The 21014-nt window shown below is 38.6% G+C and overlaps 2 protein-coding genes across 3 annotated transcripts in view; both read left to right on the top strand.

The window, feature by feature from the left end:
- The window catches only part of CEP128 (centrosomal protein 128), a 209145-nt gene that overhangs the window by 101488 nt on the left and 86643 nt on the right, over nucleotides 1-21014 (top strand). The gene's annotated exons all lie outside the window — the stretch shown is intronic.
- Nucleotides 15374-21014, top strand: part of DIO2 (iodothyronine deiodinase 2) — a 97237-nt gene continuing 91596 nt past the window's right edge. Inside the window, exon 1 of the mRNA XM_088167435.1 lies at nucleotides 15374-15428. The gene's annotated coding sequence lies outside the window, so the exon portion shown is untranslated. The remainder of the gene's footprint in view (nucleotides 15429-21014) is intronic.

Below are 21014 nucleotides of genomic sequence, written 5' to 3'. Positions count from 1 at the left end.
GTAAAAACAAGAAGTTTATTCTGGTTTCCTTTTGGATACCTTCCGAATGTGATCCTTAGGTAGAATTTCAAAAGCAGTACTGTCTGGAAAACTACCTGGAAGCATCAATGGTTCTACAGGAGGCAGGATGCCTGTGAGGGCAGGTCAATCAACATCTCTAATGCTCTTGGCAATGGACACCACTACAGCTCAAACAACACTTCTCAATGGGTAAGGAAAGTAGGTTGATAAAAAGAGTGGACAAATTGGTTTCACAGGAATTTTAGTTGTAGTCTCAGAAAAATGCATTCGTTGTGACCTCAGATAAAAGCCTCAGCTGGCCCTCAGTTAGTAGTGTGGACCTTAACTTATGCTTGTTTTATGAGCCAGGAACCCATTGAACTATCAAGTGATAGTTCTTCCTGGCCTGACCCTGGGTATCTCCTGGTGCCTCAAATTCACATAGGAACTAAACCAGAGTACAAGACTGGGTCTACAAAAGATTCCTCGAAACTGCTGAATAAGAGCAATAGACAGTGCTGAAACTTACAATTTGGATTTTATCTCAGGAGCTGAGAATTTTGAAACAATCTATGTACAGCAAAGTGCAAGCCACAGTCAATTTTATATAGTATTTGTCAATAGTCAATTTTGTGACAAACTTCCAAACAGGCAGTGATATATCTAACACTGAATCTTGCATAGACCTGCAACCAACAACAGTGATAGAGGGCAGTTTATGATTTTCTTACAATCTCTTGGAAAAAATTATACTGTGGCTTTACTAAGAGATGGTCCCAAAAATTCTCCCACATATATCCCATGTAGAAATGCAGTGTTATATCTCTTAGTTTGTTGTAAACTCTGTTTTGTGGTAGAAATAGGATAAACTCAACTTTTAAAACATCCACCAAATACAGGTGGATACAGACATACACCAAAATAGCAAAATTTGCTAGCATAATGTAGGCTAGGAGAATATATTTTCAGATTTTGTAGCCAGGTTTTTATTAATTTTATCAGAGTTCCTGAGAGTTGTTCTCTTGACATCCCTTCTGTTGATCTTACCCTCAGGGCATATGCAACCTCCCATTTCCCAAATCCTTTTGTCTTCCAATCCCATTGCAGTGAGTCACATTTGCTTTATTTGTTTGAGACTGATGGAGTCAGGAACCTTTGAAAAAAGACAGGAAGATGACTTCTCCCCGAGGAATAACTGAATGTGCTTAGGCAGAAAGGTTTTCAATATGTGAGATGGGGCACTTGGGCAGGAAGAACTCAGCATTAGGTGCAAATAGGACATGGCAGAGAGGAGAGAACAGATACACAGCCATACATGAGTGGTCATGGAAATAATAATTCCTGGGGACCTAGGAGGCATTGTGCATCATTGGCTGCATCTTAGAAAACCATCATGTTGCTGATCTAAGACCAAGCCTGAAAGAAAGGACTCTTTTTGTGAGCAGGAGAAATTTTTTTTACAGATACAGATATTTTTTTACAGATCTTCCTCTGTTTTGCTTTAAAATTAATTAAACATTAATTAATTAAACATAAATTAATTAAACATTAGCATTAAACATAGGACCCACCCCTGAAGCAGGGTAACTGAGGTTCTTAATAGATTCGTTGGGGTGCATTAGAGTGAAACGACACCAGTGTGTGTGTATGTGTGCATATATCTATATATCTATATATCTGTATCTATATACTTTGGGACAATTTGGTTGCAGTGGAAAGGAGGTATATAGCCATTTTGGTTATTGTCTATAGTAATATAATCATATAAAAGCATAAAGCTAGCACATAAGGAAAAGAGAGATGTAGAAAGAAAGGACAAGAGTTGACAGTGAGAGGAACCCCTGGGTGCACAAACATACTTGATTGATGTAATTTAGATGTATGTAAGTTGAAGTGATGGTCACCGTCAACCATTAGGAGTGGGGGGAGCCTGTAAAACAAGAAGTTCTATGGGTTCTAAAGTTCAGTACATTCAGGTTCAGGTACCTGCCTTGGTGGGAGAGTTTTACACTGTCTGATGCAACACTGTGATCATGCTTAATTCTCTGGTGGAAAGCCCCAGAAATGAGTTGGGGGCACTTCAGGGGGTCTTTGATGGTTGATGATCCCTTCTAAGACGGGATGGCTGTTTCTCACAGGTGTGTATTTGAGCCAGTTGTGCCTTATCATAAGGGATGAATACCTTCAGACTTACGTGTAGATGTCCCAATGCCTCCCGTTTTTACAGTTTTACGCCTGAGCCTCATGGGGAAGGAGGACATTGGCATGATAAAAAGCATTTTTTCACCTCGAAGGATCTGCTGCTTACCAACCTTTTCACTTACCTGAGTGAAATCCCAGCTTGTTCTAAACAAAAGTTCTTTTGTTGTGATCATCCTCTGGTGCTGGGAGCACACCCCCTCTGCACCTGGGCTGTTCTTATGCAGATCAGAGGTTTTGCCACAACACACAAAATCTCTCTTCCTCCCGTTTGGTTGAGGGGTACAAATCTGTCCTTAGCAAAGCACCTGCTGCTTTTCCAAACGTCCAATTGTTTAAGTCTTTTAACCTTTAACATTTCGCTCACAATTACAGAAACCTTCTGCTCAGCAGGACTATTTGCATGCACCTGTCCACTTATTCTTTTGTTCCTGTTCATTCCCTGGCAGCTATTCTAGTCTTTCCCCTAATTCTTCTTCCTGTTTCCTGTTTTTAGCTCCAGCCTCTGTCCTTTTAAGAGACAGCTACTCTGGTCTACCAGAAGGCTGTTCATTAGTCACAAGTTGACTAGAGATTTTGCTTCTTCCTGTTATAACGTCCTTACTTAACATGCACATGTCCAGTAAGGAAGCTTCTTCCTAGTCCTTCCTAGGGCAAATTATATATTACAGCTCCTTTGGGATCTTTCCAGTTAGACTCACGAAGGAAACCTTTCTTGCTTATTTCCAGCCATTCCACATATTCCATTACTGCCAAGTTGAAGTATCTTGAGGCTATGGCTGCGGATGTCACTGGCTAGCAGTAACCCCTGATTTAGCCAACTTTCACCATACTTTATTGGCAAGAACAGAGCTCAGAGGAAGCTGCCTAACTTGTAAATGCTCTGTTAAAAAGCAATGAATGCAAATTAAGGCAATATTTTTGAGGTATGTGAACACAGGAACAATGGTACTATTTCAAACAAAATTTAATCTAACCTAGAATTCTGTATCCAGATATCAAGAAAGTATTGAGAATTTTGAGAGTGTATTATGTGGGTTTTAAGGGTATGTTTCTAACATGTAACAATCTTCGTTTCATGGAATTCTTGAACCTGTGGTGATAGTCTCCTAGTTAATGATAGCCTTGAGGTTTCTTTTTGCTTCCATGAATTTGTGCTGATCATTTTAGAACTTGTATGGTTTTATCATCTGTAAGATTCTTTAGCAGAGTTCTGTGACATAACCATGCAATGTGGATGTGGTCAGCTTTCTGAATATGCTTCCTGCAAGTTTCCAATTCAAGTGACCTAATTCTTAGTGCAATGAGAGGATTCTGCCTTCTGAAGACCCTTCTTTTATAATGAAAAGTGCTGTTCTAAAAAGAATGTGGAAAATCAGAGATTTAAGTTGTTTCTTTCCTCGTCAATTTCTACTGTGGCTGCCTGGTATGTTGCAAGTGCTTTAGCAGCAAGGATCCCATCTGGATGGATTTTTTTTTTAAAGGAAGAACGATATGTTGGAGTTGGTAGCTACTCAAAAGAGGTTGGAATGTTCTGGTTTTGTTCTACAGCATTTTGAAGACAACATGTGAAACAGATTCTGTGACCTTTGATGGAGGGTGTGTCTCTGAGGCACAGCCTAGTTTCAGGAGAACACCTTTTATTTTTTCTGAGAAACCAAAGCTGTTCTGCTGAACTGATAAGCCTAGCTAATAAAATAAATGAGACTAGCTTGTTTTGTTGGTCCAAGGGAATGGACAGAAACTGCTTTCTTCAAAGTGGAGTTTCTGAATGAAGTTGGGAAGAATCGATGTTCCCTGTTCCCTCAAGTAGCTAGACTTATCAGGTATAGACTAATACTTAACTGTCTCTTTTTATCTCACACTAGATTATTGTTTCATATTGGATTTTTTTTATACTGAAATTCAAAGCCCAAGTAATCTTTTGTTGGATCTCAACAGACTGCTTTAACAGGATCATTAAAAATCATAGAATCATTAAAGTTGGAAAAGATCTCCAAGATCAGGTCCAACCTTGTTAAATGCTATTCAGAATGTACCATGTTACAAGGTGTTTCTGCAGTCTCCTAGATAGTAAATATCATATTTACTGTGATTTAAGATAGAAAGTTTAATTCACAGCTTTTGTCTCCATGCTAATTTCAAAGCTGGGAGCAAGTGTGTGTTACTCCATATTGCTCTATAGCAAAGGGCCATCTGGCTTAGTGTCCTGTCTCCAAACATGGGTAAGGAATTAATTGCTTGGCAAGAATTTAGGCAAGTACCTGGTGCTGCCTCCTCAAACTGTTCTCCCAGCTTCTGGCAAACTCTATCTCAGAAACCTCCTAAGCCAAAACTTGCAATTTTGTTCTTTTTTTCTGGTTAGACATCTGAGGGGAGATTGCTGCTTTTCTGCAGCTAGGAAGGAAACTTCTTCCCCATTAGATGCATGAAAGGAATTACCCTTTGTGAGAGTGCACGCAAACCTAAAATTTTTTTCCAGGCACACACAAAATTTAATCTGCAGAATAGCAGCCACTGCTGCACACAACAGGGTTCTTAAATGAGTTCTCATCTCTGCCTATCTGGAAGTGTTTTCTGGAAGGATCCACTTTTTTTTCAAACTTAATGGTTCTGGGGAAGTCCATTGTTTTGTGGAATATAGGAGTGTTACTCCTTAACAATTCCTGTGACCACTGGAATCTTGACCTACTTCGAGCCATGCGTGTGCTACAGGCAGTACAGAGGTTATTGCGGGGAGGGGCTGTTCTTCAGTGAAGTGGTGCTGACAGCGCTATCTGCCATGGTGCCAGAAGGACTGATGTGGGTGACGCAACAGGGGTTGTTCTTCCATTTCTTTCAGTACTGAAACAATGTCACAGCAGGATGCTGGAAGCTACACGGGGGATGAGATGTAAAAGCCTACTTTTCAATGCTCCATTACTCTATTTAGTGTTTGCTTGCCTTCTCTATTGTGTATTTGATGAATTTTAAATTATTATTTATTATATTGCTAATGATACATGCCAGGCACTGTGGATGCAATGGAGATGGCTGATAAATAAAATAATTAGTATTATGCTTGAGAATAATGGCCCCTTGCACAGTGAATGGCATGAGTGAATTGGTACTTCTGCAAAATGTTTTACTATTCATAGTCTTTCTGTACCTTTTCTTCCTACATGCCAAGTCTGTAATTAAACCTTCCCTCTTGTTTCTCATGGTAGATAAGGACTTATATCTATTTTGAATTTTCATTTTAATTTTCAGCTATGTAAAGTGTCTTGGCCAAAGGTACAAACTTTGGTCAGCTGCAAAGCTGGCTAAACCAGAAAGAATCCTGGTCCCAAGTCTCTTTGCTTTATCTGAAAGACTCTGCAGTAATCTATTTATGTATTCATGGGTAAAGGTCTTTGTCTGCACTAAAAATGACATTAAATAATCTAACAAGTTGCCTTTGTTAGTAGGCTAAACAGAAAAAGAGTGCGGTAGTACTTTTTTCACCACAAAATGTAAGATATCATTCTACTCTCCAGTTTTGATTTTTTTAAACTGGTAGGAGCCTTGAATTATGTCTGTAGATTTTGCTTTGCTAAGTTTGTGTAAGTGAGCAATTGAGGGTAACAGCCATACCAAGCACAGAGGAGAATTAGGTATCAGTTGGGGGAATTGGGAATAAATCAACACAGGAAGACCTTGAAAGCAAATGCACGAGTCACGGAAGGAAAAAAACCAAAACTTCAAAAGGCAGGAGCCTGTGATTGTTTACAGCTGTCAGGAAACATTGATCCTGCTCCCAACCTTCTTTACTATTCAAGGAAAGAAAAGAAGTATGAAGAATTTAATTTTAATTATATAAAATAACACACTAGGGAAGTAGACCGTGCCAGGGCCTACTCTCGATCTAATATTTCACATCATTTGCTTGCTGCCCTGGCTGAGAGCTTTTATACATGCCTGTCATGTGAGCTGCAGTTCCCCAAGGCTTTGGGATTATTCAGGTTTGTGCCATAGCACTCTGTTGCTATTGCTTTAAACCTGATTAATGAATTGGAAGTTGAGTTGATTTAGTACTTCAGGTACCAGTATAAAATTAATGGTTACAGAAACTTATTCTTTTTTTTGTTTTTGTTTTTTTTTCAATAAATACTGCTTTATTCTTCCTGTTGTCTTTGAAGAAAGAGAAGAACAGTAGGTTAAAGTTCAATATAACTCTTTCATTAAGCTCTGGAAACTCGGATGCAAATGAGGGGGACAGAAAAAGTGTAAACTACCTCTCCCAAAAAATTCTCTAGGCAGTGTTGGAACAGGTACTTAAGCTGCAAAGACATGCAAAATTGCTTCTCTTTTGTTCACCTTCCGGCTAGGAAAACGTTATCTCCCTACTTAACAGCAGCAGCAACAGAAAAAATACAAACAAACAAATCAAGGGAATGATCAAAGTCTCCCCAGATAAGAGCAAATATCTCTTTCCTATCACCCTTGGGGCTGCCTGATGTGACGGTAGTCAAGTGTCCCACTACCCTGGAGGGAGTTCAGAGCATAATCCATAGTACAGCCTGAGAAAAGGAAGGATGCCTGAGGAGGCAGCACACCCCTGCTGCTATGCCAAAGTGCCACAGAGCACTACTTGTTTGCTGTGTGCCCAGCTCAGAGAGGAAGTTTTGTTTCATCTGTTCTGGCAACTTCACAGTTTCCCTTGTAAGCCCCTGAAACTGAGCTGTGGTCGTGTCACATGAGATGCAAAGGGCAGGAGAAAGGGTTGGGATCAACAGCACAAAAATCTAAAAAGTAAAAGTAAAATAAGTAAATCTAAAGCACTACCAAGCATTTAAATCACAGAATCGTGAAGATTGGAAAAAATCCTGCCCTTTGCATAGTTGCAGCAGATAAAAATCAGCAGTCAGAAAAGAAAACCTGCTCCAAGAGCACCAAAAATTGCCATTGTGATGAACTGCCAAGAAGCCCATTGACCTCCTCCTGGAAAAGCTGTCCATGCCTAAACCTACCCTACAGTGATGGAGGCAAGGACAGGAAAGTACAAAACTACTGGCCCTGGAAAACAAATACCCTTTTCTAATCCTTTCCACCCTTGCCTCTCCCTGATGATGAATGGAAAAGGCAACAGAGTGTGTGTAAATTCTTCGTGGTGCAAATTGATAAAAAGGCTACATTACTGGGTCAGACTCTATTTTGGTTTTCAAGGATAGTAGTATGGATTTTAGAGCCTCAGGTTACTGATAGCACAGTATTAATATGTTCTGAATCTTGGGTTTGTCATACAGATTTAGCACATCTAGTGAGCGGAACTAAACAAACCCAAATAATCCCACGGGTTTATGTGGGATGATGTCTCAGCTTCAGATGTTTCAGACTCTGGGTGTTTATTTGCTTTAATACGGTCTCCAAAGGTCTGCAGTTCAAGGGCAAAAGAAAAAGCTGAGCATTTGCAGTTAAATAACACTTTGTACTGTTTATTAGTGATGGTGATCCAGGTGCTTGACACTTGTATGTCTATTGTTGGATTGGCTGATAGTTCCAAAAGCCTATTGCTTCAGTCATTGCTTGAAGCACTGGAATGAAGCCTGGCCCCCTTGGACATCTTAAGTAGCTGGTTTATTTGTCTTTCCAAAGCAATTTATCTAAATAGGCCAACACAATCAAATTACATGGGATTCTAAATACATTCCACTGCCCACTCTGACATCTTAATCAGAACTTTTGAAAAATAATGATTACCTTTTGGCTCCCAAAATTTCACCAACCTTTCTTAAAAATTGGCCAGTGAATATCACTAGCAGCCACACAAAACTATTTGTTTTTTAAAGTTGTTCAGACTTTCCATTGGCATATACCCTGGCCAAAAAAAAAAAAAAACAACCAAAAACACACCAAAAAAAAAAAAAAAAAAAGCAGCCAAAACAAAGCAAACCCCAAAAAAACAACAAAAAAAAAACCTCCCAAAAACCCTGCGAGAAGAAATACAATTTCTGCTGGTTCAAAAACACAAAAACAGGGAATAACTGATACTTGATCTTGCATAAAATCTTTTTTATCCACCTTTTTTCTGCCTTGTAAAACCATTTATTTTCCAATGTAGTGTAACATGCTTGTGTTGCACAATACTGTGAGTAATTTAAAATACCACAATGATTGCATTGGCTTGCTCATGCTGCTTCCAAATTTTTTGCCTCGGGGACTGTGTAAGTTGAGCTATTGCTGTTAAGTGTCATTTTGAGTTTTTCTGTATTCATTTATAAATTACCTCATGGGCCTTAAAGTGGACTGTCATCTGTGAATGAAGGAGGATAAATATCTACTCAGAGAGAGACTTTGGAGTGCATGAAAGACAAACAGCATCAGAGCTCAGAGATGAGGATTTAATGAGATGCTAGCTAGCACTACTACTTCCTTTAATTTTCTGTGGGTTATTAAAGTGAAATAAATTTTAGATACTTTACAAACTTCTTGAATGAAGAGTCAACTAATTTACATCAGTCTTTTAAATAAGAAAAAACATCATCTCCCCCAATTTCAACTGTCAGAATTGCAAATGGTTCTCTTAGTATTTTGTTCCAGGTGCTTGTCTAGATATTGAACTTGAGAGATTGATGGTTTCTTTTAAGATAATTATATGTCAAAGTGACTACAGTTTTATAGAGATCAAAATAAATCTGTTATATAGTAGTTCAGTTATCAGTTTTGGTACATAAGAACAAGGATCCATTCGATGGAAATTAAATTAGAAGTTTCGTTCCAGTATGCCAAATGCAAAGCAGCCTCTGAGAGACACCACCAGCAGGAACTGGGCTTTAAGATGACTACAAACCATATTCATGACCATTTTCGTTCTAAGTGACCAAAATGAACCTAGTCTGACATGAAATTCCGTAAAAAGCAGACAGCTGAGTTGTGGGAGCTTCAGCACACACTGCTTTGATCTATGGATCCACTTGTATTGTTTGCTAAAGTAGACTGCCTTTATGACTTGGTGAAGTTTCAGCTTTCTGTGAGCACTTTTTGTTTAGAGTAGCTGGCAGTATTTACTGTTTTCTTAAATATCTCTTTCACCTCCACAGGTATATGGTACTGTCCCTTTACAAAACATCTGAAGGATAATAGCTGGATAAACACATCATGTGATGTGTGAGCAACTGACTTATGGGCCAGGCACAAAGGGTTACAGTGAATAGGGTGACATCAGATATAGGGTGACTGGTCACTGGTGGGGTTTCACAGGACTCCAACCTCTGCCCTGTGCTCTTCAACATCTTAAATGACTTGGATGCAGGACTGGAGCAGATACTAAGCAAGTTCATAGATGATACAAAACTGGGAGGAGTTGTTGACTCTCTAGAAGGCAAGGAGGCTCTGCAGAGAGACCTCAACAAATTAGGGGGCTGGGTACACGCCAAAATTAAATGGAGTTCAGCAAGGGAAAGTGACTGATTCTGCATCTGGGATGGAGCAACCTGGGATGTACGGACACACTGGGGAATGAGAGACTGGAGAGCAGCACCATGAATCCTGGTCACTGGCAAGTTGAATCTCAGCCAGCAGTGCCCTGGCAGCCAGGAGGGCCAACCCTATCCTGGGGTGCATCAGGCACAGCATTGCCAGCCAGGCAAGGGAGGGGATTGTCCTACTCTGCTCTGCACTGGGGCAGCCTCACCTTGACTCCTGTGTGCATTTTTGGGTACCACAATTTAAGAAAGACATTGAACTATTAGGGAGCATCCAAAAGAGAGTGTGATGATGTTGAAGGGCCTTGAGGAGACGCCATATGAGGAGTGGCTGAGGTCACTTGGTCTGCTCAGCCTGGAGAAGAGGAGACTGAGGGGGTACCTCACTGCAGTTACAGCTTCCTCACACTGATCTCTGGTGACCAGTGACAGGACAGGAGGAAATGGCATGAAGCTGTGCTGAGGGAGGTTTAGGCTGGATATTAAGAAAAGATTATTCACTCAGAGGGTGGTTGAGCACTCGAACAGGCTCCCCGGGGCAGTGGTCTCAGCACCAAGCCTAAAAGAACTCAAGAGACATTTGGACAGTACTCTTGGGCATGGGATGTGATTTTTGGGAATGGTGCTGTGCTGGACCAGGAATTCTACTCAGTAATCCTTGTGCATCCCTTCCAACTCAGAATATTCAGTGATTCTGTAATTCTGTCAAAATAATGAGCTTCCGAAGCTTGACACTGTGTGTGTAGAGACCATAATACAAGTCAGTTACTGTATTTCTTATCTGCTTGTTGCAATTCTGTGGACATACTACTTTTATTGCACTGAAGATTCATACTAAGTTTCTATTATCATATCTAGCATTATGTCCAGTATTTTCCATTAAAATTTCAGATTATTTTGCAGTGTAAGACAGTACAATTGGAATCATATGATAGATTATACAATATACAGAAGAAAAAAAGGTCAGTACCATGTATTTCTGTGATTTCTGCCTTGTAGTTTAGTTGAGCCAAAAAAGAAACTGGTAAAGAGCCAACTTCTTAAATTGATTTGGGCTGGAATGGGTTCTCATCCTGCCTTATTCAATATAGCCAATTTTATCTGCTTTGCCCTCTCTGTATAAAGAAAATAGAGGGTTGCAGTCAAAACCATGGGAATCTGCCATCCTGAAGCCATTGCTAGTAAAGCATGAGCAAAAATTGATAAACGGATGGATGGCTAGATAGATGAATGGATGGAGGGACAGATGTCCAGCAAACAGAATAAAGCTATCAAACACTGAGGAATGCATATAGGAACCTGCATGAAACAGAACAAAAAGAATTAGGAGGGTCAGAGACTTGTGAACAGCAGAACTGTTGGCAAGATGGCTGAAAAAGGCTAGTTGAAGAGACAGTGAAATAAGAATTCATCAAATGCAAAGGGAGAAAATGATGCAAAATGAGAGAAGAAAGAGGATGTGTGAGGACAGAAATTCAGCTTGATCACCTAAGAATGTCTGCTCTGCATACATCCCTTGTCTTGTATTTGTGCAGCAGTTCTAGAAGCTGTTCTTCTTGCTAAGGAAATTGTAGCCAGTTGGGAGTTCTAGGAGAGAAATTTAGAGATGAAAACAATGACACCAAAGTAAAAAGTCCTTGCTAGTGCCAAGAAAATATATGTGAGGCAATAGGTAGAAAAAACTTCATATTATCAGGGATAGAAAAGGGAATAAGAGTAACAGCTAAAAAAATACGAGTGAAAATTGAAATTGAGTGAGATGCAGAGAAAAGAGAAGGAAAAGGCTTAAGATCTAATATAATACATGACCCAATACAGTGTCTCAGTCAAAACCCAAATATGCTGAAATCAATGAGATGACTTAAGGAAGTAATAATGATTTCAGGAAGAGGAAAAAGAACAATTAGATTCTTATTTATCTTCCTATAGGAGTGAAAAGACAAGTATGCTGAGATACGAAAAAACTACTACAAACATGATTTTGTTTATTGGCAAACAGGTAAGTGGTAATGCAAGGTTATGACTAATAGATCAAAATATTTTGCAGGCTGTTTATGGAAAGCTTTGTGAGAAACAACAACCAAAGTTGTCCTGGAAATGAAAACTTGACTGTTTTGCACACTAAAATACCTTCTCTCATGCTCCTGAAGGAGCCAACCTTCTTCAGAAACACTCTAAATAAAGGACAATGCTTTGCTAGCCTGCATGACAGGATTTTCAATTTATCCAGGATATATATAATCTGTACTTCTACAGCAGGACTTCCTCCCAAGAAAGGTAACTCAAAGCTTGTCTTAGTTTCCCTTCTGAGTAGAATAGCCTTGCATAGAGCTGTTAAGTTCCTGGTAAAAGAAGAGCAGCAGATTTATTAACTGAATTGTTCATCTTTGATGGCATAGTTTAAAGAAAAATAGGACTAGGTCAAAATTTTACTGACAGTAGAAACATACCAGTTTTCACAGAGAATGTGGAAGAGAAGAAAACAATATCCTTCCAAGCATTAAAGATTTTTTTTGTTTTAACATTTTCTTTGGGAATTCCAAATACTTTTGGAATTTTGTCAGCTTAATCTAACCAAGCAGTGGATGCTTGCACAGGTACTGAATAAACACTTTACTGGAGATAACTACACATTTTTAGCACCAGTAAGCACAAAGAATTAGAGTTTCCAAGCTGAGCAAATGTTAGTTTTCCAGTTGAATGAATAAAACCTGACATGCTTAATCCAAACTGATTAGGCAGTGCTCGAGCTTGTACTTTATGTAACTTCTTTATTAAGGTTTCTGTTGGCAAATGTTTTAAATACCCACTAGTTTGTTTCTGAGATGCTGGATAATAATTGACATTTGAAAAGAAGGGAGAGAAGTCTAGGAAATCTAGGCAGGAAGCAGAACTTCCACTCTTCAACAAAATAAGTTAGAAATTAAATTACTTAGAAACTTAAACCCTCTGCAGTCAAAAGGAAAGCAAGATAGGCGTCAAAGTTCAGTTTCTGTATGTCACATTATGGTGAAATCTCATCCCAGTAAAGTATATTCCAAAATTAGCATCAGTTTCAGGAAGGACAGGCAACTAGGATTCTCTATCTTGACTATACCCACTTGAGCCATTGAAGAGCCTTTCAATCTCAGTCTTTTGATTTGTGTAAGTCAGTAAGAATGGAACCCTGACAGTTCTCATGTGCAGGATCTAGTGCACCAGCTTCCATCTTTGACTGTACAGGCAGGATTTTGGAAGTCTCACAACAATAGCATTAAATTCAGGTTTTCATGCTGCAACCTAGAAGCTATTGTCAAATTACGAGATTTTCTTCTCTGCAAATTTTGGCTATCTTAAAAACTTCACTATTATTGATCCTGTATCCTTGTAAAATTCAGACATATCACAGTTCCATTCTTGCAGATCATCCTATAATATTAATATACATCTTACTTTTATGTTTTTTTAAAAAGCCCTGTGAAAAAAATTCACAGTTCTAATTAACTAATATCTGTAGTGGAATGGTCAGTCCTTTAGGATGAGTGACTCCGTTTGCAGAATTGGTATAGTTGATTTTAGATGCCTTCACATAATATTAGCAAAACTTTAATTCATTATTCTTAGCTTGAGGGGTTCTGAATATTGTTCTCAGTTCTGCTTTACGTTTGTGTTGCAGTATTAATGGCAGGGGTTTTTTGCATTATGGAATAGATAGTTTTGAGAAGGACCCTGAAGGTGGTTGAAAAAATGGCTGCATATGGTTTGAATAGAAACAGCCATTTGAAGGCAGAAGTAATAAGCAAATCAGCCAGCCAGCTAAACAACAGAATATAATTCCTGCTAAATCTCTGGCACAGAAATGCCCTCCCAGTGCCCCAAAGCATCTGGGAAATGAGTATGACATTCAAAACCTGACAGATGGTGAGAGCATGTACTCAGACCATGCCAACTGAGGATACCTGGTCTTTCATGGTCTGAATTGCACTTGAATGCAAAAAAAAATTTCAGTCTTCTTAAAATTGAGACCATCTAGATGAAAACAATGTCTGGTAAATCTAGTTTTGCTTGTTTTGATGAGAAACAGAACAGGTTAGATATTGGAACAGAACATTAGAGGCTTCAGAATGAAAATTGAAAGCTCTCTGTGAAACTGTTTTCTGATCTGTACTTTTCCTTAAATGATCTCAGGTTAGCAACGTGTTAGTGAGATATTAACTCTTTCTGAGACAGATTTTTAATGGAGGATTCTGCCAATCCTGTTTCTTCTGGAGAGCAAACCGAGGTCCTTTGGGGCAGAAAGCAAATTTAAGTGGTGTTCCAAGAAGTTTGTCTCCCTGGAACATAGCTGAATTGGATAAACAATACATGTCTGCACTGAGCAGCCAAGCAGCCTTTCAGATGGCTGACAATTCCACAAGGTGGGCAGTCTCCACTGCAATATTAGTTTAAAATTGGCATAAAACATGTCATCTTCCCATTCTTAGGGACAAAGCTCATATTAAACAAGAGGCTACACTACATATGTAGCTATTTTGCTCCAAGCTTTAGTTTTTTGAAAATTGTTTCTAACATTGATGTCTTCAGCATGGTGGTTTTCATGGTATTTTTTAACTCATATGAGTTAATGATTTTGCTTGGTTGGTTGGGGTTTTTGGATAGGATTTTATTTTTATGTATTTAATAATTATATGTAAAAGCTTTCTACTTGGCCATGCTGGTGTAATTTTGCTCTGTCATAAGGCTTCCTAGTAGTCAGTGTGCATTCACTATGTGCCTCTTAGGCACCTTTGGATAGACACCATACTGCTGGAAAGGTTTTATCTCACTTAGAAGCTCCTTCCAACTGTTTTTAAAAGAAACATTCTTGGTCTTATGTATTTTTTACTTTTGAAAGAGAATGCAATTGTGTAGATTTTTGGAATTTGTTTTCATGGTTTTTCTTTGGTGGGTAGTTTTTTTCTAGTTGTTTGTTTTTGTTTGTTTGTTTTTTTCTATTTCATGGATACTGAATCTAAGCATGTTAAGGCTGATGCTCCAATTCTTTAATTATAAAGATTTTAAACATGGTTCTGAGCACTACTAAGCAGCAACTCAAGAGCATCATCTGTTGTGAGATCCTTAATCACTTCCCCATTAAACACTTGTTGATTGTGTGTCAGAACATAGGAACCAGTGTCAGAAGTGTGATATCCATTCTATAGACCTGGAATGTTCAAGTCTGGAGTTCGCCCTTGCGATCATGATCAGTTGTTACTGTTGAGGCAGCAGCTGACACTTCTTCCAAAGAGCTGAACTGTCATTTACAGTTCATAAGTGATGCAACTCCGTATTTATAGGAAACAAAGAGCTTTGCTTCAAGCTATAGATACAGAAAATAAAGACTTACAATATTTCTTTAACCTTGAAAAAATAATCGGTGAGCACTTCTGATTTCTATTCCTAACCCACCTTTGAAAACTTGGGTACTTTACCTGTTGAAATGAGGCCACCTTCTGAACATTACAAAGTCAACACTGAACATGAAAATGTTGTAAGTTAAGAAGCAAATGTTCCTTTCCCATTATTATAATTTCTTATTTGTTATAGTCTGAAAATGTGGTACAATTCCCTTCTAGTGTGTGCACCTTTTTTCTAAATTGCATTTACTTTCTTTACCAGAAAGTTCATGGAACTGTTACAGCTTCTAACCGGCTCTGATTAAAGGCATGTTTCCTCTGTACAGATGTACATTTCACCAAAAATTTGGGAACTAAAGGTGTCGTCATGGCGACTGGCCTTGCCTGAGCAAGTTATACTCAACATCCCCAGGTTTGTATCAATAGAGCTACTAAAAATGTTGAGATTTGGCTGATTCTGCCACAATCAAGATTGTAGGCTGAATAGGACAATTAAATAGAATGAAAAATCATAGCTGATAACTCTCAACTAAGATGAAGAGGTATTGGTATGGTGTACAGATATTTGTTGGTTTATATTCCATGCAGAATATGTCCTAAGTACTTTCTTCTAGTACAATCTACTTTTAAAATAGGAAAAAAAATACTTTGGTAACTTTGTAACAAAAAGAGAAAACTCAAGAGCCAAGGAGACTAATATTAATATGGCAGAATCTGGATAGTTTTGTTTGCAATCTACAGAAGAGCTTGATATTATAGGTTTTGCTATCCAGATGTATTTCTAATGAACAAGAGTCTGGAGGCCAGTCACTCTTTTTCATTTTCTTTGTGTGGAGAAGCTTTAAATGAAATCACAGCCTGCTTTTTGTAACTTGTAGGCCAACCTCCTTTACCTTATATACTACCTAAGCTCAAGGCTGGAACAATAGTTGAAACTCTGAAGCTGAAAATAACTTTTACTGTGGAGCTAGTAGAACACATCCTGCTTATGAGCATTGTGTTTAATTTGCATTGTTTCATACCCTGTAATGGAAAGGAGTCCATAAGATCCTGGAATCTGGACCACAGTCTCTGCTCCTATTGTTGTAGAATTCAGTCCTGTGGAGACAAATGCAGTTGTCATCTTTGCTTTAGTATTAAACAATACTCCATAATGACATTTTAGAGCTGCAGGCAAAGTTTTGAGCTGTGACTGCAAATTGTTATTTGGCTGGTAAAAATCAGTAGGGAGGTGTTAGAGCCATTGTCTGAAGTTTATTTTTGAACGCCTTCCATCTAAAAGGCAGGATGCCAATTTCCTTTGGGTTCTTTTTTTCTGAGTTTCCCTTGGCTTCCCTGATGTATAACTGTTTTCTGATGCTAACAAAAATCTTCAGCATGTCTCTGTTTTGAAGTTTTCACTCTCATTTAAGACATGGTGTAGGGCCTCCAGCAATGCACAAGTTTCACATACGTAATTATACATTCTGTAGGAAGGGATCTGATTGTGATCTCTGATGAATTTGTGTTGAGAGAAGAACTTATGCTAAATATCTCAGATTTAGCACATGCCTTTAACACCACATACCTGCAGCTGCTATTGATATTTGTGCAGACCTTGACACATGGCTGATCACAGTTCATTTTTGAATATCACTGTTCATTTCTTCCTGAATACTCACAGGGAGCAATAGTGCACAGCTGCCCCAGTGGGAGTAATTGACTTTAAATATGAAGTTCACAAAAATATTTTGTCTGGCTGCTTCTCTGTCTTCTCATCTTCTGTGCAGTACGCGCCTTCTTAGGCTAAAACTTTTGTAGTACAATACTGCCCTAGCAAAGATCTGTGTCTTGTTGTCAATACAGTCAGTCCTGGTACTGGCAGAGACCTCAGCAGGACGTTACAGTCCATATGCTGAATACTAATAAAACAATATGTTGATAGCTAGGAATTATTTCCCCTACTATTTAGCCTAAATTTGTTCATAAAGGAACAAAAAGTTTAGTGTGTTTTTTCAACTTTAGATGAAGAAATACAGATATGTCCATATTTGGAACCTTTAGCTCATTTAAGTAGGAAATACCTTTTCTTACTAATGCAGTCAGATTGTTTGATAAAGTAATCTTCCTCGCTTTCATTTTCACCCTGCAGATATTATTAGGTTTAGTATCAATCTATCAGCTTAACTGCTGTGTGCTAGTAGTGCCCAGTCTGATAAAACATTAATGACTGACATTGATAATGGCATCCAAGGATTTCAAACTGTCTTCTGCCAAAGATTACTTTACTAGTCAATCCATCCTTCATCTCCTTTAACACCTGACAAGGAGTTAAAGATATCAGTCAATTATAGAAATTATAGTGTAAGAGCATGTGAACAGCCATTCCTTGTCTGACCAGTGATCTGTGTAATTTATCAGCCTGTCCATGACACTGCCCAGCAGAAGAAGCTGGAGAGGAGTGTATTGAGCAAACTCAGTATTCAGTTTCCCTTAAGCAGGGGTTTAGAAACTGCATCCAGAGGACTTTCAGCAATGATAATACTTTCCATTATTCTGATTCCTGAAATCTTTTTATTTATTTATTTATTGCTCAATTCATATCAAAATGGATTCCCATTGTAATGATTTGTCAAATGAAAAGTGGTTCCTTGTTTTTTGCGTCAAAATCTCCTGCCAGATCACCCATTTTACTTCCTCAGCCTGGAAAGTATGAAGAGCAGCAGAACAGGATCTGAAGGATCCCATCCAGATCCCATTAGTAGAGGGACAGGAGGACAAGATACCAAGAATGGCCATGACTACCAGGCTTCATGTATTGCAACATCTCTTGCAAGTGTCAAGACCCCTTTGTGCTAGCAATGGTACAGACTTCTGAGAGAGAGGATGATGCAAAGAATTCATACTCTGAACAGAAGGAGCTGTCAAAGTGGAATAATGAAAAAAAACAGGATTCTCATTCTTTCTCTCTACTTGGAAAGAGCTAGAAAGTCACAATTGTTGCTGCTGCTGCCCAGACAATAGGCTGGGAAATATCCTTATTCACCATCCTCCCACTTTTACTCAACTTTCTTCAGCTACTTTAGGCCTTTCCTGCTTGGACTCATATCAGGAAAAGAAGCAGAGGTTATGCAAAAGAGTCAAAATGTGAATGGTCAGCAGAGAAGGGGTTCCCTCATATGTCCTGAACCTTATTGCACCAGGATCTCTGATACTGGGACGTTCAGAAACCACCTGTTGCTCCCTCCACAGGAACACAACTAGTGCAGAACATGGACTCCAAGATGAGAAGTATTGATTGCTACTCAGGGGAGCAAGCACCTGCAGTGTGCAGGAGAAGGTAGAGAAGGTTCCAGATGAAGTATTCTATTAAGATTTATAACTACAACAACTTTACACTCACACCTAATATGTTGATGGTCCCTTGTATAATGCTGCTGTCAATAGAGGTGCATTCAGACATTGAAGACTAATTTGTGATACCAAGTATGAAGCTGAGGTAAAATTTGAGGAAAATGTAAGAAAAAGCAATTATCCCAGAATCTGCAGTTCTAAATTTGTACCATGACTGCACCAATGAATGTCTTAAACACAAACCAGAAATAGTACATGTAGACAGTAACAAGAGAAGGTAAGTAGAGGTAATTCCATACTGGTATTTCTCCAGAATATTCTCCCAGCAACCAGGAGTCTACACATCCCTCTAAGACTTTGATGATTCTTTTTTCGGTGGGGTGTCCATTCCCTTTTTGACCTTTGCATGACCTTTGTCTTCTGTGGCCATATATTAAACAGCAGGGTGTTCAAGAAGGACTTCCTTCTGATACTTTTGTATCTAGCCCTTAACATCTTGCTGTTCTCTAGTTATTGTATTGAAAAGTATACTAAAAATCCTTCCACATTTTACTCTTTATCTTTTAAACCACTACTATATTTCAGATTAAATGGTCTCAGTTTCCGATTGTGGAATCTTAGTTAATTAGTGTTTTTCTGGTTTGGCTCCCTGCAATACTATTACATGTCTTTTTTTGATATCTCGTCCAATTCTCCCTCTTTTGGGGAAGAGAGGTCAGACCTACTCACAATTTTTACAATACCAGTGAGTCAGGGAGTTATACAGTGGAATAATCCTGTTCTTATGACTGCTGGTGTTCTACAGTCTTTTTCTGACTCTTACAAATTATTCAGATTATGTTTTCATCAAACTATTTAGTAAACCCTCAAGATTTTCATCCTGCCTTGAATTAGTCAGCCTGGAGCAACAGTTTATATGTGAAGTTCAGGTTGTTTTTCCCCATATGCATTTATCTAAGCTGAACTTCAACTGTCATTTCTTTGCCAAGCAACTCATTACCATGAAGCTTTTCTGAAACTGTCTCTCTTCTTTATTGCCTTGAATAGTTTAGTGTCAGCACCATTATTTGTCACCTCAGTATTCTTCCCCCTTTAATTAATTTATGAATACACTGAGGGCTTCAGGTCCCAGCACAAAACCCTGTGGGATTCCACTGGCTTTTTGTTCTTTGGCTCTGCTTCTGATCTCCTAAACAGTTCTTTATCCATCCAAGGACCTTCCCATGTTGTTTAGATTATTTAAGAGTCTTTGGGTGAGGAGCATTACAAAGGGATACTCCTTGTCCACATTCTTAATTGCTTCTTCAGAGAAATTAAATAAGTTTGTGAGGCACAAATTTTCTGTAAAAAAACCTACAAGAAGCAAATAGTGTTGACTGTTCTCTCTTCATATTCATCCACATGTCCATTAATTGTAATATGTAGGATAAATTCCACTAACATTTCAGAGGGCTGGGAGGATCATTGGTGAGGTCTTCCTTGGGTGTCTCTGAAACTTCCGGAGAAGAATCAGTGTCATGTTGGCCATCGTTGTACCAAAGCAGTTTTAGGTACAAGATGCAATATACCACAACTAGTGCCTTACTACTTTATCTTGAGTTACCTTAGAGCTTTAGGGAGAACAGGAGCTGATGGTAGTTTTTAATTAATTTCTTATGTCTTTTGCAAGTTTCTTCCCATGATTTTTTTTCTTCTTTTTGATTCCCCTTACTGTGCTATTTTTTCACTTAGCATGCCAGCACTGAAATTTTCTGAAGGGGTGCTTTCAGAGTTTAAAAGCTGATTTTATTCTGCTTTCTTCTGGTGCTTTCTGAGACTTTCTTTATGTGCAGTACTACTTTGTCCTGAGAATCCAATACATGGTGGGTGTTCCAAGCTGTGGTTGGAAGCTTCTGATAAGAGGAGTGGCTGTAGAGCAAAACAAAGTGAAACGAAGGAAGCAGTGAAGAGGAAGGGAATGTATTTCTAGTGACCAAGCATCTTGATGTGGCCCTATGGGAGAGCAGGAAAATGTTACCTATGCTCCACCAATGGAGTTTGGGTAGACTCATGATATTTTGCTAAAAGGCATACAGGATGTTTACTGTAGAGTAGAAAATTGAACTCAGATCTTTAGGGTCCAGGACTGTCACACAGCCAAAGCACCAGATGGATTTCTCTTGCTCTTATAATAAGTGCCATTGCTAGGGTGATCTTAGTCCTATTAGCAAGTCAGCATTTTCACTAGAACAGTGGCTTGAATAATATTACAAATGAACTATAAAGAAAGGAAAATAAAAACAGAGAGATCAAGGCCAGTGGCTTTCAAGGAGCATGTTTCTTTTCTTAAACATTTGGCTGCTTTCTTCAAGAGGCAGTTGTGGGAAAGGAGGATTAAATAGGGGAAATACAAGAGATGCAACTGGGATGTATACAGCTGCTCTTGAGAAAGAAAACTGAAAAAATGTGTGGAAATATGCGGGGAAGAAAAAGTGCTTTATTCTGCTAGCTTACAATGTCAAAGAATAAAGGCTCATGTCAATATTTTAGTTTATTCGCTGGATTTAATTTTACTAGATGCAAATAATAAAAAAACAGAACGAAGGTAACAAAGTATCAACATGCTCACTAAAGAACTAATTTTATTTTAATGGAATTTAAGAACACTACTTCTATATGTGAAATT

Source organism: Sturnus vulgaris, chromosome 6, assembly GCF_052056855.1.
Source record: "Sturnus vulgaris isolate bStuVul1 chromosome 6, bStuVul1.hap1, whole genome shotgun sequence".
Taxonomy (NCBI): Eukaryota; Metazoa; Chordata; class Aves; order Passeriformes; family Sturnidae; genus Sturnus; species Sturnus vulgaris.
This window is presented reverse-complemented; position numbering and strand designations above follow the sequence as displayed.